The sequence below is a fragment of the Calonectris borealis genome, chromosome 7 (assembly GCF_964195595.1).
Source record: "Calonectris borealis chromosome 7, bCalBor7.hap1.2, whole genome shotgun sequence".
NCBI lineage: Eukaryota > Metazoa > Chordata > Aves > Procellariiformes > Procellariidae > Calonectris > Calonectris borealis.
Genome location: NC_134318.1, coordinates 3,184,675 through 3,196,939, shown reverse-complemented (window position 1 = coordinate 3,196,939; position 12,265 = coordinate 3,184,675). Strand labels below are relative to the sequence as shown.

The window sequence follows — 12,265 nt, the reverse complement described above, 5'->3', positions numbered from 1 at the left end:
GAGAAACCCCACCATGAACACAACGACCCGTATCCACAGGCAGCACAGGTGGTAGGTAGGTCTGAGAACCTGTTCCCCACTACATGCACCAGCAACAGCCCAGAAAAGCACGCTGCTCTTATTGGTTTGTGGATAACCACGCGTCTTAGTCGTCGTTTTCTGCAAAACTCTTCCCAGCCTCGAGTTACTTCGACGAAGAGTTGAAACACTGATTCCCCCCCACCCAAAACTGCTTCAGAGCACAAGTTTCTTGCTCGTGTGAAATAAAAGCATTATCCACCTACGGTTCCTCCATCACGACAGCAAGGCACGAGCTGATTCCACCAAGCAGCCGTGCTGTGTTTTCCCCCTCTGCCTCAGTTGGAGCTGCTCTCTTAAGAAAGAGCTTTATTCTTTGTGCGTGGGGAGGAGGTCCTCTCCCATGCTTAATCCACTGGACTACATCACTTTATTAACAGAAAGCACAACAGCCACACACACTGATGCATGAAACCAAGGTGTGCAAGTAACTTCACTTCTTACCTCCCGGAAAAAGGGAGTTTCAGGGTAGAGAAACCTCTTTAGCAGCTTTTACAAGCACTGGGCCCAGGTGTTAATGATTTACCTGACAGTGCTGTAAGCAGATACTTGGTAAGAGCGTGTTTTGTTATGGTCTGCCTTCCTGCTTTCGTCTGCATAACCAAAACAACTCACAAATAAAGTAGGCATGGTGTTACTTGAGAGGACAGGACGAAATTAATGCTCCTCTAAGCTTGCTTACCCCATCCTGCTTTATAAAAAAAAATTTTTTTTATATACACACATACATGCACATATATACACAGTCTAAAAACCAATGCCTGGCGTAGCTCTTCTGTGTGTATACATATGTATATGTACATATACACAAGTATACATATAAACACAAGTTTATATATATATATACACAAGTATACACAAGTATCTATATAAAGTATATACACAAGTATGTATATACTCAAGTATATATATAAAAAAATACACACGCACAGAGATGAGCTACTGCAGGCACAGGTTTTTTAGTTTCTTCCCCAAAAGTTGCGTAAAAAAAAATTGTTCAACTCATCACTATAAATCCATCGGAAAGCTTCCAGATTAAAGCATGCAGTTCAAAAGAGGTTTACGACAAGCAGAAAAGGCGGCTATGCCAGAAACGCACAAATAGGATCACATACCGTGGAGAGACTCAGCTGCGTATCCAAGACGCAGCTTACAGATAAAGTTATATTCCTCTTTCTGAAGCGCGTTCAGCTCACCAAGAGGATTTCTGTGGTTTCCCCATGACTCACTGTGTTCCTCTATACACCCAGGGCCACCCTCCTCTACAACCGAAGCATTCACATTTTTGGGTGGCGGGTGACACCGTGACACAGGCAGAGCAGCACAGTCGCGTGGCATTGCCTCTTCCTATGTACAGCTGCTAAAAGAACTCACATAAAGTCTAAAATACATTCTTGCTCTTACTGTTTCATATAAACACTCAATGCAATTGTCCTGGGGATATTTGGCAGAAATTAAGGAGGGGGTTAGGGGTGGGGAGAGGTGCCCAGGATGGCAAAAGGGACAGCAGCTTGACCCTGACTTTTAGTTTGTGCAAGCAAGCGCCGCTGCCACACCGCATAACTCTGATTACCTCGTACCAGCGTGCTGCAAACAAAACCTCGAAACCTAGAAACCACAGAGAGACTCCACCGTGCCTCAATGTCCGGCCACGGCGAGAGATGAACCCGTTTGACGGAAACACGCCGGACCCTGGACATAATTCGGGGGGACAAGACAGGGGTACTCACTGGCCAGATAACTGCTGCCCTAGTTGCTGGCAGCCTGGCTGGCTTTTATTTGGGGAAAAACAAAACAAAACAAAAAACCCCACAACCAACAAATAAGAGACTAACCACAAGCTTGAGTGTCACCTTTAAAAAAAAAAAAAAAAAAAAAATCCCAAAAGCCATATTTTAGATCATATTGTATCCAAGTCCTTCTGCTCGCTTCCAAAACACAGCCCCTGGCCCTTCAACAGCAGTCGAACGCGCCTTTTAACTAAAACGGGATCATCCAGAGCTGGAGAGCTACTCACTCATGGAAATCAGGCAGCAGATAACAGCAGCCAACTTTTCCTCTTCCCAGCTGCCAGCCAGACGCGACGCTTAGGGCAAGAGGAGAGGGAGACAGCAGCAAGGCCTCTGCAAGCTGAAACGTTTTACGATCCCTCTGCTGCTTCAGCAGAGCAACTCCCGGACCTGAGGATCTCGCCGGCGTCTCCTTCGCGAGCCGAACTTCCTTCAAATTAAAAGTTGCCTTTCAACTTCCCGGCGCCGGCAGCGTCGCTCCGGGCTTCGCCAGCGCCCCTCTCCCCTCCGCTCGCCAGCCCTGTGCGGGAAGCACCTGGAAAGGAAAAGCACGAGGTGAGGCGAGCGGTGCACCGGAGTCGACGAAGCGAACGCTCGCCCGCTGCCGCCGCCGCTCCCTCCCTGGCCGCGCTGTCTCGCCCCGCCGAGTGCGTCAGCAGCGGGCGAGAGGAGGAGACGGAGGAGGAGGAGGAGGAGGGATGGGAGCGCCAGCCCGGCCGGAGGGCTGCAGTTTCCTACAGCAGCGGTGTAACGCCTCACGGCAGCTCTCAAAGTAACAGCTAAAACAGGGGGAAATAAAATTATTGTATAAATTCAGGTCTATTGATTCTTAATGTGTGCAAGTAACCCAAAGCAAAGCCTTGCATTAGTATTACTTTGGAAAGCTCAAGATGACACTGTGAAGCTGAAAGAGTCAGTGCTGGGAGGAAGGACTCATTTTCCCAAGATATATAAATACCAGATGTTAAGTCCTACCCTAAAAAAAACCCAAACCACACCACAACAAAAAAGTTGTATTTCACCACGCTAAAAACAAACCGAAACAACAAAATCCCCAACCTTTCAATGAAGTTTTTGGCTACATCCCACTGCTGCCACCAGCGGCAGAGTCCCTGGGTAAGCAGCATCACCGGTCCCCGAGGGCACGCATCCAGCCTTTGTCCCAAAAGACACACCAAGGACTGGAAACACACAGGACCGAGGAAGCTAGCACCTCCTGCACGCAAATATAGGGGGGTGGCAAAGATGAGCGGGAAAGGAAGGAGTGAAGCATCCCTGGTGAGCACGAGAGGGAGCGGAGGACGTCTACTGGCCGCTCGCCGCGGTACGCTGGGGAGGTCCATGTAATTGAGTACAAAACCACAATACAAAGCAGACTGAAGCCACATGTTGGAAAGACTGGTGGGATGAGCAGCGCTGGCAGAGTGTTTTCCAGCAGCTTACATGAGAGCAAGGACTCTATGCAGTCCATTGGCCGCTGTAAGCAAAAGAGATACTGTCCAGGAGTGAAGTCAGAGGCGTATGAAGTGGCCTGCTTCCACCCTACGGATGAAATAATGTGGGAGCGGCGGGTGGGGGGGTTGGATAGACAAATAGCAGCATTAACAAATAGCAGCATCAGGTTTTCTGAACTCCACCCCAGGAGAGGGAGCCTGGTGCCAGTAATACCGAGGAATCTGCAGAGACCCATCGAAGAAATACAGGGTGGAAAAAGTATTTTCAGAAGCCACACACAGAAATCCCTCCATACTCATCTTGTCATACGGAAAATAAGTATTTTTAAGGAGTAGTTGGTGTGGGTTTTTTCAATAGATACGTGCCCCTGGGCATGGCGATCCTAGTTCCCAACACGTGTAGACAGCCAAGTATAAAACGCAACAATGTGTTCACGATCAGCTCGTCCAGAAATTCCACAAGCCAAAAAAGTGCCATTAACCTTCAAATACTGCTGAGGAGAGGGGTGGGGAGAAGGTTTTGATGGACTCTGAACATCAAGTTGTATGGCTGCGAGCACCAATTCAAGGAGAATACAGCGAGCATCTTGTGTCAGTGAGCCCAGCCAATTCCCCTGCCTTTAATTAATTTGAAAAAGTCTTTTGTCTTAAAGATCAACAAAAAAAGCACTTAGTTTAAATGGTCCAGCTTGCCCCCTTCTCAAATAGATTTTTCCCTAATTTAAGAATTAAAAAACACATAGGCTTATTCTGCTTTTCCTGTTTGTTAAACATGGGAGCTGGCAGACCCTGGCTCAAGTGAACTAACCATCAGATTTCCTTTTTCATAGCTCTTTTAGGAAGGATTTTACCAGTTAAGCTGTACCTCCAGCAGGCCGGAGAGTCAAGTCCAAGTCAGTCCATTTTATTTTAAATCTGAGGAGAGATGAGAAGTGTGGATTAGCCACTAGTGAGCTCCATATGCCTTTTTCCAGCACTCTCTTAGTAATTGAGCTCCGTAACACTCAACAGATGCATCTGCCCAACCTCGTCCCGCTTTCTAGGAGGGATTTGGCAGTAGACCTGGTAATTACTCATTACCTAAAGATTTCTTAGATGCAATTCAATTGGTACCAATTCTGTAAATTCCTCCCACTGAGCATATATATGAGGAATCAAAGGATTAACTAGAAGACACACTACAGGCCGCGGATTCCTTGTTATGCAGATGACACTCATGTCTACTTTGGGCCAACGCACACCTCATGGGACAGCAGAAGTCACCTGGTGATGTCAGAGGCAAACTTAACATCTCACTTCTGACAATAAATGCATTCATATTTGAGAAAAATGCTCATTTATTACTCCAGCAGATCTTATCTTTGCGACTTCTTCCCCCAGTGATCCACTACTGTACGGGCTCAGTGACCTCCAGGCTCGTAACAAAGCCAGCCCTGTTTTCCCACGAGTGAGGTGGGGCCAGAAGGGAGAAGAGACGATAGTTTGACGAGAATTACAGGTAATTAAAAGAGAGCTTTGGGAACACCTTTTCAACATGTTTAATCATTATGCATTTAAATACTGCATGTGTCCAGACAGATACAACTTAGTACCCTGTAAAGCTCTAAACAAATAAAAAGAAACACACTTGATAACTTTTCCAAAGTACTTGCAAAGGGGTTGTTTTTTTTTTTCTCCTGCACACTTCGGCCAGGACATATTTAGCCTAAGGGCTGAAACGGAGGACAGCCTGAACTCATTACATCATTTTCTTTCCATAGGACCAAACATCTGGGAGTACTGCTCTCGGTTAACTGGCTGTTGCCCTGCTTCATCTCCATCTCCCCACATCGTGCTTCAATATGAGGATGACGATCACCATAAAAATGCCTGAAGAAGAGAGACAGCCACCGAGTGTTGACCTGTTTGCTTCTTTCCTGATCAGGACACGAGCTATGTAACACAACACCAGATTTGAGGTTGACTGCCGGGCACTCATGAGAAATAGCTACTACTGAGCTTCAGCGCTAATGTTTCTTGGTAATTCAAGCACCACGTGCACTGGCAAGAGAGCATCCTTCCAAAAGCCTTGCTGGGAAAAGGTCTTCCTTGCCTTGACAGCTTAAAACTGCCTAAACGTCAAAAAAAGTCAGAGTAAGGAAGATTATATTGAGTCACCTTTTCCCTTGCCCATGAATAAAGAAACTATATATTACCAGATGAAATCCAGCACTGAAGGTGGGAAGTAAAGTCTAGTGCAAGTAAAAAAAAAAATCAACTCATTCACACCACCAGGAAAACTCAACCCCGAGGTCCAAGCACCGCAACCCAGATGAAGAAAAATACCAAATGACACTACCTCCAACTGAGCTGCAGGCATGGCCGAGAAACAAAAAGCATAAAGATGTAAAAATGTTTTGCTGTAAAAAGAGAAAGGAAGCCTGAGTCAGAGAAAAGAAGAAATAAATAAAAATAAAGTTTAAAAGCAACTGATACACACAGAGTAGCTTCACCTTCTCCCATTTCTGGAGACGTCATAAAATAGGCAACAATTTTTGAAGCGATGCATTTCTCTCTCCTTAAGTTAGTAAGCGGCTCTCCTTCCAATGCAAGGCTTTAACGAAGGAACTACGTACACACTTGCCTTTTCAGGAAGCATTTTTACAGGACGCAGCAGGACCACTGCCAGCGCAAAAGCGGGTATGAGTTCAAAAACTGATTACTGATTTCTAGGACCAACACCTACCAGAGAGGGTATGTTCATATTGCTTCACGAGCAACGTAAATCCACACATCTACCACACGTATCCCAAAAACCTTTTAAGTAATTTTTTTTTGTCTTTTTGTCTTTTCCTCCTTCAAGTAACCTGACTCCAGGCACTGATATATCAGAAAAAAAATGTGCTACAGGAGCGTTAAAAACCTACTCTGACCTCCGTTTGCTTTAAAACACTGCATTCAACAACAGCTCGAGGACAAGTTTTTTTAAAATTATTCGAAATATACAGCCCATTCTCTTCAGAGCGAAGCTATTTGGTCTTAACGACAATATGACTACCTGCTCATTTCAAAGGAAGCATTAGCTATTGCACTGAATCACTGTTTGCTATAAGCATCAAACCCTCTACTTAGCGTTTAGTATCACAATTTGCTGAACAACCCATATCACTCTAAAATCGTTGCTTATTACTCTTTCAGCACTTTCACCCCCCAAAACAAGTGACCTAGTTTATAGCAAACTCACTGTGCAATCCGTAACGCAGATCTCTCCAGAGACACTGTGAATGCAACAAATCCTGTTGCTTATTATTTTTATCAAGCTTATTATTTCTTCCAGCCCCACGCTGGGTTTTTTCAACTTTTCTTAAGCTGAAATTCTTTGTAAAGAAAACACAAATTCAAGAACATTGCTAAGTTTTGAACAGCTGTGGCAGAGCCCTTTCAGCACATCTGCTTTATGATCCAGAAATGAAGCACTTTTTAATAAAGATGCAAAAATGCTCATTGCTAAACCAAACTTGTTCTGGCTGTCACTGCTCCACCCTGTCTTTTGAGGGTTTTCAACCAGCAAACGTGTCTATGCCTGTTTGATATAACACGATTTTGAACAGGCCAGTAGCTAAAAAACAAACAAACAAACCAACCCCAAACCCAAAAGCACAGTAGCACAGTGGACACCCCCCCATCCATCATCTTTCCTATTGAGAAATAACCTGAAACTTTATTATTACATATATAATATAATAATAATAATATTTATTATTATTACATCTGTATTACAGCACTAACAGCCATTACAACTTCTTACATGCAAGGCTGTTAAGAACGGACAGTTGCTTTTGAGTTCATTAAATTTACCTTCATGGGGTTCCGATATATGCTAGAAACATTAAAAGGTTGACTTTAAAATCTATGAAGTATTTATTAAAATCACTTCCAGAAATGCCAGGTTAAGTGTTTAGGTGTATCAAACACAAAGGGTGGTTCTGGAGTACTGATGTACTCATCAGCTCCAGCAATTAAGTTTCCAGAGAGGAATGCTGTGTCACATAATGTGTGACTCATGGAGTAATGTCCGGAGGAAACCACACTTCTCCTTCTTTTCCTATAAAAAGCTCAACCTGCTTTTAAGTTGAACCGAGTTACCTGAACAAAAATCTTTCCTCCAACAAAGGAGCTAATTTCAGCATGACTTGCTTGAGCACGTGTGCAAGAACGAAGGTGTATTTTAAATCGCTTGCAAAGACGATGCAAGCAAACCACTGTATTCTGGAAACTCAGCTGAAAACATCCCCTGCTCCTCCTTCAGAAGCGAATTGAGAAATATATTGTGGCGTTGTATTTGAACACGTGTTTATACTTTGACCTCGCATTGGTTTTGCAACCTCCTGATGCTTTGGCTGGCTGACCTGTTCCTGGGCAGCTCCCAGTTCACCCTCCTTCTGCACCTGACCCCACGCACAGTCATGGGACTCCGCCACGTTGCAACAGCTCTGAGGGATCACACACACACAGCGTGTTCACTGTTACTGAAAGCTGTAAAAAGGACGGCAGAAACACCCGTGGGATCTCCACACATCCTGGAGGTCTGCCAGGACACGGGACCTTTGCTGCCGATGAAGCGAGCCTCCACGCCACTCGTGTTGTCCCATGCAAGCAGCTCCGGAGTTCTTGTCGAACTGGCGTCATCTTTGTAAATGGATAAAATCGGTCCTTTTGCTTGTCACGTGTGCGCTTCCCTGGGCTGCAGGGTGTGTATATCCTTCTGCTGTTCCTGGTTAAACGCCATGGTTGCCCTTTAGATCATCAGAGAAACACCCGGATTTTCTCAGTGGCAGCTCTGTCATTAGAGGCTGAGCTTGCTCGGCGCAGTCTAACGCCCAGCACCTCTCCAGAGGCGAGAGTAGAGAAAAACAAGGTGGCACACTGTGTTACTGCAGTTCACTTTCATACAGGAGATGTGCAATCCGATACCCAGTTCAAAGCAAGTGTTTAATACCACTACGGTCACGTTTTAACCTAGAAGAGTGAAGCTTTCCATAAAAGAGAAGAATAGAAAAAAGACACCCTTTTCAAACTCACTGTCTCAACCAGAAGGAGATTTTTCACATGGCAGGGCGTTATTCACACGTGACCGCACCCCGCATCCAGCTATAGCGCTCCCAGCTCCAGAAGTGCCACTCCTATTCTCTTATCCACTTATTTTTTCCTCCGAGAAGTCTCATTATCCAGGTGTGTCAAAATCCTCTGGCTAAAGAAGTCACCGCCTAAGAACGTCAATTTGGTTGTATTTCTTCCAAACCCAAAATTTCAACCCAAAGGCCTCTGTTTACAGGCAGGCAGCAGATTGTTTCCTCACCAAATACTGTAATGGGACACAGACTGGTAGCACCATTGATTTTTCCATCAAAGAGTTAATTCCTTTTTTATTTGCCCCACATCTTGCTACAAGGCTGCTGGTTTTGTATACCAGTAGTTTGGCACATATCAGGTGCTCTGGCTTCTTTAAAGCTTTTGACAGATCAAGCTGGCTTTACCAGAAACATGGCATGTAATGATGGATGCCAGCTGCTGCCATCATCCAAGGAGCAATCAAGAACCTTTCAGGAAAATACCCTTGCTTGTTTTAAGTATGTATGGCTGGATACAGCAAGTCACTAATTTATTATGCATAAACGGAGCCAAAACGTCCATACATGGGCTTATGCAGAGCACTGCAAGACAAATGCTTCTCCTTTCAGAAAAAAAAGGAGTTTATACCGAATGCACATTTCATTAACACACGGTACCGCCTGCTTCTAGGCCTGCCCAGCAATCCCTATGTTAAAACAGCGAGGTTTGAAATTGTACTAATGCGATCTCTACGCCAAGGCGGGGCAGAGACATGAGAGACTTGGCTATTTCCTCCGATTTCCTTTATTTCCTCTATTTTTCAGCAGCTGCACTGCACCCTTCTGCAAATACCAACTTTATGCGCTGCTGATGCTATCTCTTGCTCTTCAAAGGAGTTTCATATTAACCTGAAAGACCTAAAAGGAGCCAACACTTTCCAGTAAAAGCAAAATTAGCATCTTTAAAAAAAAAAACCAAACCAAAAAACGCAGCCAAAAAAACCCAAAAAACAAAGCAAGAGTTAATACGTAATCATGTTTCGTTCTAGAGGTCAACAACAGGGCTCCTGGGTGTGGAGGGGGCTTCTTCCTGTTAAAGATAAACTAACCCAGTCTCCACATCCTGAGTATTTGTTTGCACGCCGTAAGAGTCACACAGAATACAAACCAGAGAGAAATCCAACTCCTTAATTTGCAATGTATTTTTGTGGCACTGCAGCAGGATGGTTAATTACCCCAAACACATGACCTACACCTGCTGTTCGTGCAATGAGCACCTTCTCCCTCGTACCCAGGTAGCAGACCCCGAATGACGTATACCCCACTCAAAGATTCTGAAGATGAAACACAAGCCAGTTACTGATTAATCACTGCCTCCGGCTCCCTTTTTTTCCTATGTAACTGAAAGTACATGTTCATAGGTTAAACGGCACTGACTCAGACATACCCACCTATCCAATACCTTACTCATTAATAAGCATGATGTGGATTAATACTGCAAATTAGAGCTTCAAATATCTTCCTCCATCCCAAGGGCAAAGGGAACAACACAACAGAAGCGGTAAGGAGCTATTTGTGAGGACCACAGGGTGTTGTATTCCCAATATCCTGTGTCAGTGCAGCTGGTGTTATCGCGGCTTTCCACATGGGTGAGCCGTGCGATCCCAACATCACAACACACATCCTCTTCTCGCGACTTCCACCCGCAGCACATGGCGAGTGCCACGAGTTTACCTGGGTTCAAAGGATGACCAGATGAATTCAGAGCAGTAAAGAAGAAGAAATGATACTCAGGAAGTCTGAGCCATTAGTCACCAAAGGCTCGAAGGGCTTATTGGGGAAGTGCGTTTATATGCCCCCTTATGCTCCTCCCAAAAAAAGGGGAACGTACAGCAATGCCACCACAGGCACAGGCTGGTTTTGGTATAACTCAAAATCTAACTGTACTTATCTCTCTACCAATGATCAAAGTGCGATAAAAATGTTCACAGTCCCTATTTTCAAGCGCTGGAAAAACGTTCACAGTCCCTGTTTTCAGGTGCTGGCCTGTTAGACCTTGTTTTTATAACCTTGACCTCTGTGATGCCTATGAGAAACAAGAAAGGATGAAGACCGAAGTGCTCGCTGCTTAGCGCAGGCTTTGCTCGCTGCTCCGGGCCCAGGAGGCTTGGCTGTCCCACAAGGCACGTGTATAACGCTTCCTGCCGGAAGCATCACTTGTGCGCAGAAGCAGAAGATATGATCACAGGATGCAAAATACGGCAAGGTACAAACACAGAAAATATTAGAGATTCTGTACAAAACACCAGCACTACCTTTTACTTCAATTTGCTTGTTTAAAGATGGGACCCTTTTATGGATTTTCCCTTTGGTGCACACACTTACAGTCTGGGCAGTCATTTCCTCTAGTCCAATTTATTCCTATAGGAAGTATAAGCATCAGTTCTGCGTAAGCATTAAAAATAACAGCCTGGTCCTTCCACCAGGACCATTAAAACTCTGTTTCCTAGCACACATATTCCCCCCAAAAATTCACCATTTACTGAAATCCCTGTTCATGATATTTCTTACATGTACACTTTCTCACAAGCACCTGAATTTGAGTCTTTGACTACAATGCTGAGCACTAACTTGAACAGGGACCTGAAGGAACTTCATCCTGCCCCCACCGAAGCCAAGTCTCAGCAGCTTTGACCACAAAAGGCATTGTGCACCCCAGCCAGAAGCTGAAGCCTTTATTTTCCGGCACATTTTGAGTTCTGCTAAAGTGCAGCATCCATCCACATCGGATGAGGCTCGATGTGTATCAATTTCCAAATTTCTTAGGGAGTCATGTACTTTAGAAGGATGAACGTGCATAGATTTGATTTGCAAGTAAGTAGCAGATTTCATTTCAACTCACTTCCTATTGATATGGTTAGTTTTCATGACCAAGGATATGTCCACAGCTTAGATATAGCCTTACGAGAAAAACTACCAGGTCTCTCAATACTAAAAAACCCTAAGAGTATATTTATGCTGTAAATATGCTACACTGTAGCATATACAGAGCAGCAATTGCTAAATCAAGCCATGGCCAAATACCTTTCCCCTGGAATTCATTAAATATATTTTGGCTGGCATTTACCCTGTTCACACTTGCATTTCTGTTCTTGACACCAGTCACAACAGAAAGACTACGTGCATCTCTTCAAAACCCACGCAGGAGACCATCACGCCATTCTGAACTCAGTATTGATCCTGCAAGTCCCCGTAGGATCACAGAATAGATGAGGGGAATCCTGCTTGATACGCCCGCACTCAGTTATTCCTGGTGGATTACCCAAAGCCAGAAATAACTGGAGCTGTTTCTGCGTGAGCTGGGGGGGGGGTAGATGTGTGTATCAAACTGTGGACACCACCATCCTTCCCGTGCTCTCGGAAACTTGAGTCAAAGGAACGGCCCATTTCTTTTTAAAGATCATTCTTAACTACTCCTGAAGGATGACTTTACTTGGCCGTTACCACGCTGCGCGATTTCCTAGAGTAAGAAAAGATTAGTTTCTTCCCCACCCACACCAAAGAGGACTAATCCAGAAGAATATTCCCGCAGACCTTCCGCTGACTGTTAAACGTTGTATTTCGCAATAATCACTGTCAGAGGTTTCACCCCTGCAATTACCGTTCACAAAAATGCAATTCTGTGAGGAGTTTAAAATATCTAATAGGGAGTACAAAAGAGTAAAGGTAAATACTTGAGCTTTCTAAAGAGGTGGACTTGCCCTGTTCATTTATGCAGTACTGTTGGATTTGCTTGGCGTTTCTGCAAAAATACAGTGCCCAAACATGCTCAGCTTCACACTGTGCGTTTACA

The 12,265-nt window shown here is 44.6% G+C and overlaps 1 protein-coding gene across 11 annotated transcripts in view; it reads right to left on the bottom strand.

The window, feature by feature from the left end:
- SGMS1 (sphingomyelin synthase 1) overlaps positions 1-12,265 on the bottom strand; it is a 100,046-nt gene that overhangs the window by 34,847 nt on the left and 52,934 nt on the right. For 4 of the 11 annotated variants that reach the window (XR_012674210.1, XR_012674212.1, XR_012674211.1 and 1 more), the window contains exon 1: positions 2,096-2,512. The exons of 2 other annotated variants lie outside the window; for them this stretch is intronic. The gene's annotated coding sequence lies outside the window, so the exon portion shown is untranslated. Of the gene's footprint in view, positions 1-2,095; positions 2,513-12,265 lie in introns of those variants that run through there. 5 more of the 11 variants (XR_012674213.1, XM_075154064.1, XM_075154066.1 and 2 more) reach the window with 2 other exon arrangements.